This window comes from Benincasa hispida, unplaced genomic scaffold (genome assembly GCF_009727055.1).
Source record: "Benincasa hispida cultivar B227 unplaced genomic scaffold, ASM972705v1 Contig32, whole genome shotgun sequence".
Taxonomy (NCBI): domain Eukaryota; kingdom Viridiplantae; phylum Streptophyta; class Magnoliopsida; order Cucurbitales; family Cucurbitaceae; genus Benincasa; species Benincasa hispida.
In genome coordinates this window covers 233,298-243,293 of record NW_024064797.1, presented here as the reverse complement: position 1 = coordinate 243,293, position 9,996 = coordinate 233,298, and positions in this window count along the sequence as shown.

The following is a 9,996-nucleotide window of genomic DNA, read 5'->3' as shown; positions in this document are numbered from 1 at the left end:
TCTAAAACCTAGCTGCTTCAATCTTCTCCTCAATCTTGTCCTCAACCCGCTTTTGTATGCCACAGACAATTGTCTTCCCGCTTTTGTATGTCACAGATCTATTCATCTCTCCTTTCGCGTATGCGATTCGATCTCGAATCTGCCCTTTCCCTCCTCTATTTCCCTCAGATCTCCTTCTCCCCTTTCTCTCTCACGTCTCCCTCAACCATCGTCTGAAACCCTAGCCGCTTCAATCTTCTCTTCAACCCGCTTTCGTTGCTTTCTTCATAGATCTGTTATTTTCTCACAGATCTAGTGTTTTTCCTTTTTCCCTCACCACTTCAATCTCGGCCTCAACCATGTCCTTTTCGCTTTGACGGTCCTTTGTTCACCCATAACCCATTGTACGACTTGTTTTTGGTTCTCAGTGTTGCTTCGATCGATATTGAATGAATGGCAGGGACTGGTTAAAGGAATTGCAGCTTGGTGGGGGAGAACATTGTCCACCCTAGGTTCGTTTTCTTAACCTTAGATCGGCCAATGATGAATCTCTGTTTTTCTTCTTCTGAAATTTTCAATTTCATATCTCGATCCTCTGTTCTGTATATTTGATTTTCATGCCATGATTAATTTCTCTAAACATGTTCTATATGTTTCATGTTCTATTTCATTTTTCATGTCATGTTCTGTGGATTTCATTTTCCCTTCAAATTTTCATTTTCATGCCTTCATTCTTTGTTGTTCTATGTATTTGATTTTCCAGTCATGTTTAATTCACCTACTAATTCTTTGTTCTGTATCTTGTTGTTCTAATCCTAATGCCCTTATTGTGTCTTCTTCTCTGTCTTTCCCTTCCAATTTACATTTTCATGCCTTCATTCTTTATTGTTCTATGTATTTGATTTTCCAGCCATGTTTAATTTACCTACCAATTCTCTATTCTGTATCTTGTTGTTCTAATCCTAATGCCTTGAATTGTGTCTTCTTCTCTGTCTTTCCCTTCAAATTTTCATTTTTATGCCTTCATTCTCTATTATTCTGTGTATTTGATTTTCCAGCCATGTTTACTTTATCTACTAATTCTCTGTTCTGTATCTTGTTGCTCTAATCCTAATGCTCTTATTATGTCTTCTTCTTTATCTTTCCCTCCAAATTTTCATTTTCATGCTTTCATTATCGATTGTTTTGTGTATTTTATTTTTCAACCATCTCTATTCTGTATCTTTTTGTTCTAAACCTAATGCTCTTATTGTGTCTTCTTCTCTGTTTTTCCCTTCAAATTTTCATTTTCATGCCTTTATTCTCTATTGTTCTGTGCATTTGATTTTTCAGCCATGTTTAATTTACCTACTAATTCTCTATTCTGCCTTGAATTGTGTCAGTCCTAGTTATTAATTTTTTTTTGCACGTTTTCAATATTATGCATTATTAATTACTTCATTTATTAAACTGTCCACCAACCTTATTTATTAAACTGCCCACCATCATTTATTTATTTATTTGCATATTTTGACTACCTATACTTCATTAATGACTTAACCAACTTATTAATTGGACTTGAGTTCATTTACATGATGTGGATTTAATTCTAAGGCCGGTCACACTATTTTTTTTTTAATATTTGTTGGGGCTCTTATTAATGTTCCACAACCACCCTTCTCCAATCACCCCTCTTCCTATGTAACAACATTGGTCCTTCTTTATAAAGCTGAAAGCCTCTATTGTCCGAGATTTAGTTTGTCAATTTGGTGAGTTGTTTAATTTGGTTTCTCCTTCTCTACTTTCTATTCTTTGGTTCATTATTTTCATTTTATTAACTTCCTAACTTTTGGTTCTTTGGTGGGTGGTAGGGTGTCTCATTGTGTTTTGATCCGACAACCTGTGGACTCTCCATCTAAATACTACTTCATAAAAGTTACATAGGTACTTCTCCATTCCAACTAGTTCTCTTCCTACATTTTAAGTATTTGTAGTTTTTTTCTAACTTCTGTTTTTTGTTTTGTTATGCAGCCCAAACTAATAGGAAACATTCAATTAGTTTGCAGTTAGTGTGTTACCTTTTTTTTTTTTTTTTTTTTGTATTCCCCTATATTCTATTTTAGTTGTATTTGTTTTGGTATGCCTCATTGAAATTGTAGTTGTATTTTTTTGGCGTGCCTCATTGTGTACATGGTTTGTTTGACATTTTCTGGTGTTATTGAATGTTTATTAATTTTTCACTGTTTGACATTTTTTTTGTGTTATCAATTTTGGTGTAATAGACTATTTATTAATTTTTAAATTTTAGATGCTTTCGATTCTGCCCGTAATTGTAATACCTAAATTGACCTTCGATAATTTGATTTTATAAATTCAAATTAACGATATGGTTTTTTTTAATGGAAGTTATCCAATCATTAAAATCACATTAATCATTATTATTAATAATCTAAATTGAATCATATCCTTGACGTAGTCTTCAATATGATTTTTATATTATTTAATCATTTTTCATTATTTTAGTATAAATTGTCAATATACAAATTAACTAATCATTTTTAATTATTTTAGTATAAATTATCAATATACAAATTATGGTCAATTATCACTATTCTAATCAATTTATTCAATTTTAGTAATTAATATAATCATGTTTAATTAAAAAAATCGAAACATTTTTTAAACTATCCTTTGTAATATAATCATGTCTTCAATTAATTAACTATTCATATAATGATGTCTTTAATTAATTTATTCATTTGTAGTAATCAATATAACTTTGAAATGTTTAATTAATATAATAATGTCTTTAATTAAGTAATTATTCGTTTTAGTTGCACCATGTAAATTAGAATTAAAAGTGGTCTTTGAAATGTTTCCTTCCCAGTAAAGATTTGAAATTAATACGGACTTTTGACCAACTGTGGCTAATGTAACAACTTTTACATACCTTTGACCAACTTATGAAAAGATTAATAAAAATGTAAATTATAGATTTTTAATATAATTCAAATGTAAATTCTTGCCTTTTTTTTATATGGATTTAAGGATGAGATGATTAATTTACTAATCTACTAGTTAAACTATCAAATAACTCATGAAGTTGTAGTAATGTATTTCAATTCAGATCCATACCTAGTAAAACTAGTTTTCCTTTTTGTATCCTAGGGATTTAGGTTTCTATCACAAAATATGGAAAATGAAGAAGTCTTTACTCTCCTTTTAATCATCACCATGTCCCAACAACAACTATTCCTAACGTTGGCCCTATTACTAAATGACCATCATAGAATAGAGAACCAACCCTCTTACATTAGACATCGAATTAGATAGTTAAACTTCTTTTGGCTTATTTATGAGAATGACATCTGCTGTTGCGAGAGCATGTGAATAGATAGACGAAATTTTGTCATCCTCTATAACATGCTTAAGATGACCGGTCGTCTGGCACCTACTCAATGCATTGACGTCCAAGAGATGGTGGCAATTTTCTCCACATTTTGGCGTACAACGTTAAGAACCGAGTAGTTGGACGACAGTTCGCACGGTCTGGTGAAACTGTTTCGAGGCATTTTTGGTCCATTCTGACTGCAGTACTACAACTTCATGAGTTACTGCTGAAAAAATCAGAGCCTATCACGAGCGACTGCACTAACAGTAGGTGGAAATGGTTTGAGGAATTACAACAATTTTAATTCCACTCCCAGTTAAATATTAGGTTTTAAATTTTTAGGAAACTAAGAAATGTTTATCCATTTGTCAATGTATGATCCCATACAAAACTATTTGGGTACATTGGATGACACATACATAAAGGTCAATGTAAATGCAACCGATAACCCCGTTATCGTACCCGAAAAGGTGAGATAACAACAAATGTGCTTGTCATCTGTTCACCAACTGGTGAGTTCATATTTGTGCTGCCAGGGTGGGAAGGGTCTGCAACCGACTCTAGAGTGCTTAGGGATGAAATTTCTAGACCACACAGGTTGAAAGTTCCTAAAGGTATAAACTTTTGTGATTCCATTGTCTGGATTCAAGAGCAAATAGTTTGCCAACTAATTTTCTGTATGCCATGCCTATGTTATTATTACCTATGTAATGTTGGATATCCCAATGTCGAGGGATTCTTGACACCATATAGGGGAGAGCAGACTAGCTTTCATAATGGCGTGGTGCTGGAAACGCACTAACTAATCCATGAGAATTTTTCAACATGAAACATTCATCTGCCAGAAACTACATAGAAAGAGCATTTGGCATACTCAAAGGTCGTTGGGCGATACTACATGGGAAGTCCTACTACCAGTTAAAATCCAATGTTGAATAATAATGGCATGTTGTTTGCGCACAACCTAATAATGAGGGAGATTAGCCAGAATACAATGTCTGGAACAACGTATGATGAAGATTCTACATCTAACGAGTTCGACGATGAAAATATACAATTTATTGAAACATCCGACGAATGGACCAATTTCAGGGATGAGTTAGCGATGAAAATGTTTGATGAATGGGAACATGCATCATGAGCACAAAGTTTCTTGTTCAATTAGCTTTACTATGAATAACCTCCTCCTACTTTTAGACTATGTTATCTTTTAGTTTAAACAATCTATCTTAATTTATGTTGTGTTAATTGGTTCATGTGAATGATGAAACATGTTCTACGTTATTAGTACTCAAACTTTGTTTATCAACTGTGCCAAATTTATTTTATTAAGTTATATGTATGTATGTAGCTAAATGGTAAGATGTGAGAAAATTATAAAACACATTTGGACAAAGGTTAAAGATGCACGATTAGTGGAGTCACTATTGTACTTGGTTGAAACAGGTTGGCAAGTTGATAATGGAACATTCAAGCCTTGCTATCTACAACAACTACAACGTCTACTTACGAAAAAAATTCCAAGCTCTTCCATCGGGCTGTCAACAATAGAGTGCAAGGTTAGATTTTTAAAGTGACAATATTATGCAATCGTTGATTTGCTGAGTAATGCATGTGGTGGATTTGGTTGGAACGACAAGTTCAAATGCGTGGAAGTAGAGAAAGAGGTTTTCGATGTATGGGTTTGGGTAAAAGAACACATTATAGTATTATTATCTTACAATGGTGAACTCTTTCTAATATAATATTATGTTCTAACATAATATACGTTCCTATTTGTAGTCCCATCCCAACACGAAGGGTTTGAGACAAAAACCATTCCCCCACTATGATGAGCTTTCAATCGTATTTGGGAAAGATAGGGCCACTAGTGAAGGCAGTGACACCCCGTACGATCAAGCATCTGCAACAGATGAAAATTTGGAGGATATTCGGTTGGGATCACAGGTTAATGAGCAACAAGAAGGTATACCTGACATGAACATACCATTGATGGCATGGATGAGGTTTTCGTAGATACACCCATCAGTAGGCGTACTAGATCAAGTAACGATACGAAGGAACGAATGCAAGAGGACTCCCTTCCAATCTAAAATGCTTGACATTGTATGCACAACAATGGATGTGTAGGAAAGTAAAATGGAGAAACTTGTACAATGGTAGAAAGAGAAATATGAATTGGAGCTCAAGAGGCATCAGGAGGTCATCGAACAGATCTACCAAGTTAAGGGTTTAGAGAAGGACGATCAATTGACCTTCAAGATCTGTTGGTGAATGATATTCAGGGAACAGATAGTTTTCTAGTCATTCCACCACCAATAAGGAAAAGGTATTGCATGCATTTGTTGGGCAAGGCTAACTAATTTTTTTTGTTGGTGTTTGCAAGTTGGTTTGTTATTTTTTTGTAACATCCCCTAGTCTCTTATTCCGGTTTTTAATATTTGTTGATTTTTGTGACATGTACAAATGGTCTATGGTACGTGGCCCTTAGATATGGATGAAAATATTTCTAACCAAGTTGTAAAATGGTCGGGTATAAGGTCATCAAATTATGTAAAATCTTTTGAGGGGAATGAATTTAATGAATTTCATATCTGATCTAAATTTTTTTTTTTTATCAGTGGAGTGAATTTAATGAATTTTATATTCGGTCTAAATTAATACTATTCTGTAAAACCATTTGGCTTTCTTTGATGAGAAGTTTGGAATGAATAATATAAAATTGAACTGTATATCATATCTTGAGATTGGAAAGAATAAAAAATTTGTTGGGATTGGTGTCCTAATTCTTTCGGAGTCTCGTAGTTTATAAACGTTGTACACATTGTTATTAATAAAATAAGAGTTATTTTATTTGTATTTATTCATATCCAATAAATAAAGATCTGTGCTTATTGTATGTAAAATTAAGCATGTATATGAGATATACAAGCGGATCATGCATTAAATAATAACCTAAAAGGTCTGTAGTATATGGATTAAGGAGGGATACCTTATCCTTATGACACTACGAATACGACCCGCTTTGTAGAGGTTTACAAGTGTTGTGAACAACTACAGATGGTCTGATCCTAACCATTCATGTGGAGACATGCGAGTGGATGTATCCTATACAAAGAATTTGTATAAGACCAGACCACAAGATGATTAGTCTCTTTATATAACGTCATTGATACTTGAGACTTACATCTCACTTAAATGACCATAGGTGACATGACCTTGATCTTGAGTGTTTTAGGAACTCCTGCTTGTGAGGGCGGTCCTTTGATTAGTATGGGTGAGAGTGGCCAAATTGCCAACTCAACAAGCCTACCTTTTTGGGGATGTGTCTGATTAGGAAGCTGAGAACTCAGTTACACAAGACAAAATTCACTATTTCCCCAAAGAAGGGGCAAATAGATAGATTGCTCCCTTAAGGGCTGATTCTGGGTCTTAAACATAGTGGCCACATCCTCTCTTTGGAAGAGATGACCCAGTCATAGTAAGACTATGATTTATTGTTCATTAGAGGAATCAGTGGTACTTAAGGAATTAGATGTAGCTACAAGGGCAAAACGCTAAATTGACCTAACTGTACTTACGAGCGATCTGTGAAAGGTTATCTCACTATTGATTGGTTGATATAGACACTGAAATATATCTATAGTGAGCAGAGTGTAATTGTCGGTCTTTAGTGGAGTGCCCGACAGTTAACGGATGGTGAATCCCATGACTAAAGAATCTAATCAGTTATTCACGTACCATTGAGGCTTCAAGCTACAGGTCCTTAAGGTCCCCTTGGTAGCTCAATGGATTCAAGTTGAGAATCAGTTCTTGGGGTTGATTTGGAGTGTTCAAATTAACATGAGGAAATTCAATTATATATGATATAATTGGTGTGATATATGAGATACATCAAGTGGAGGAATTAATGTAAATATGATTTACATTAAGTACCATAAAATAGAAAAAGAACTATGGTTTGCATGTTTCATGAGATGAAATATTAAAACTATGGGTTATAAATATAATATGGTAAATTGATTATCATATTTATTTATAATAAATTAGTTGTGTGATAATTAATTCTTTTTCTCTAATAACCAATTGAGTGGGAGGTTATTGATAGTTTTATGGTAACCGTGAAATAAAAGGAAAAATATTTTCCTAAAATCAGAGTGCTGCCATTTTCGGAAAGAACTCACAGAGAAAAGCTATCAAGTGAAAGAGTTTCACTAAGCGATAGCTGACAGAGACTAAATGATCGTGGAGCTTTGACTATACGATAGTTCATCAACTGATCATAGCTAAACGATCGAGTGGCTAAGTCTATACGATAGGCTTCCATTTACTAAATGATCGAACACATTGTCTATATGATAGACTGTGTTATCTCCGACTTGCTCGATCGTCTACACGATCGTAGTCCTCCAGACTCTTCCTCAAGCCAAGATCATACAGAGCCCACAACTTCTGGATTCTCACACCGAGAAAACCAAGGTAACCATTGTGGTGGTATCCTTACTCACTTCGTGAATCGAGTGTGACTCGATTGATTTCGATGAGCTATTGGTCGATTGTTGTGTTCGTGTTGTTCTGGTCGTTACGTTCGTGTATTGTTGTGTTGGATGCATAGGAGACTGTTCGAGAAATACTTGAAGAATGTTTCTTCAAAGGTACGCATACTCTATCCCTTGAATTATATCTTAGCATGCTGTAATTTCTTGTTGTGCATGACCTGTTAGTTTCCGTTTTAAGATTGTGATTATTTATATTCAACTCAAATGGAATTTGGAACAATCTCTTCCGTTGCTCATGGAAATCCTCATGTTTGATTTTCTTCAATTGGTATCAGAGCCAGGTTGTTCTAATATTTCAAATTTCACTTTTGTTTTGAACATCCTTTTCAGTCATGGTGGGTTTTAAGTTTTCTGCATTGTGTTTAAGTTTTAAATGAGTTTTTGGATGTGTTGATGAATGTTTACAGGATGGTTGCCTTTGTTTAAAGCTTTCTTTACGATTAAAAAGTATTAATTTGTAAGGGCCCCTATGTTTTTGGGCATAATTGACAAGCAATCAAGTCTGTAATTCAAAGTGTTTGAATTTGTTGAGTCGTTCATGATGAAGTTTCAAAGAATGGAGATGCGGTTCTCATCGAGGAAGAAGACCAAAGGTTGGTCGTATCGTGTAGCCTAAGATAAGCGATCATTGAGATTTGGCTAAACGATCATGTAGTATAATGCTAAACGATGGGGTAAAGGGTTTACTCTATCACGTAGCATTGGTTGCTCGATCGCGTGGACACTGGAGGTAAACATATAGAGCATTTGATGCTCATCGTTTAATAAAAGGCGCGCGCACTAAACGATCGTGTAGTTCAGCATGCCTCATCACATAGTCACTGACTACACGATCACGCAGTATACGATACCTTGGCACTTGCTCAGCGATCATTTAGATGATTTTTCTTCACCGCATCGTTGTCGTTTAGTCGATCGCTTAAGGCTCGCATTGCAAGATGCGCGCTGCATGATTGCATGCCTTCATGCTTCATCACATAGTAAAAGGTACACGATCGTTGCTAAACGATCGTTTAAGTTCAAGAAGCGTTGGTAAACAATTGAGTAAAGCGTTTACTCTGTCGTGTAGGCAATCACATAGATTTGGTACACGATCATGGAGACGCGTTTCTTCACCTGGACGGACAAGACCCCGTTCACCTATTTGAATCGGAGACTCATTGTTCTTTGTAATATTTAGCTTTGGTTTTTGAGGATTTGAGGCTAATTATCCCGGTTCATCAACTTTTATTTAATATTCATGAGATGTATGTGGTTTATATGCCTTAGTATATGACATATAGTTTAAAACCCACATTAGGTTATGCAATTATTCATGCATCATATATTATAAGTATTATAATATAGTTATTGGCATGATGAAATTATAAGAAAGCATGTGCATGCATCATGAAATATAAGAGTTATATTTATGCATGCATTAAGCATATTCATGCAACATCTTTATATTATAAGAGTTATAGTATAAGGGTATGGAGCATGTGTGCTTGGTTCGTTGCTTTGTTATATAAGCATTATATAAAAGTAACAATGAATGAACAATGCATGGAGCATGACACTTAGGCTTGTTTATAAATGTTATGAATGCCTTATATGTGTAGTTTCGCATTGTGTATGGGTTTAGTTGTTTCCTGTTATAAGCGTTATAATGGAAATTAGAACTAAAATCAATAAGCAAAAGTTGCATGCGAACTTAGGTGAACTCATGTTTCAAAAGGTTTTTAAAATTGGATTGAGATAGACCTAAGTTCAAGATTCTAATGCGATTAGATACCTAAGTTTAATCTTTTAAATTGGTTTAATAGGTTTAAATTGATTGGCATAAAAGATTAAATTTGTATTAAATCTATCTATAAGTGACCTTTTGTCTAAGGCGGGTTCTATCTAGGGTGGGGTACTTAAGCTGACGAAAACGGAACACCCCTGCCTGAGAACCTACCTAGAAAGATGAATTAGATAGATTTGCTACAAGCATGCGACAGTTGATCAAAGACTTCATTAAAGAGTTTAAGGAATGATGATCAAACGTTGTTCAATTTTCCAAGGTAAGAGTTACTCTTAGGCAAACCTAAAAAGTCACTTAGTTAA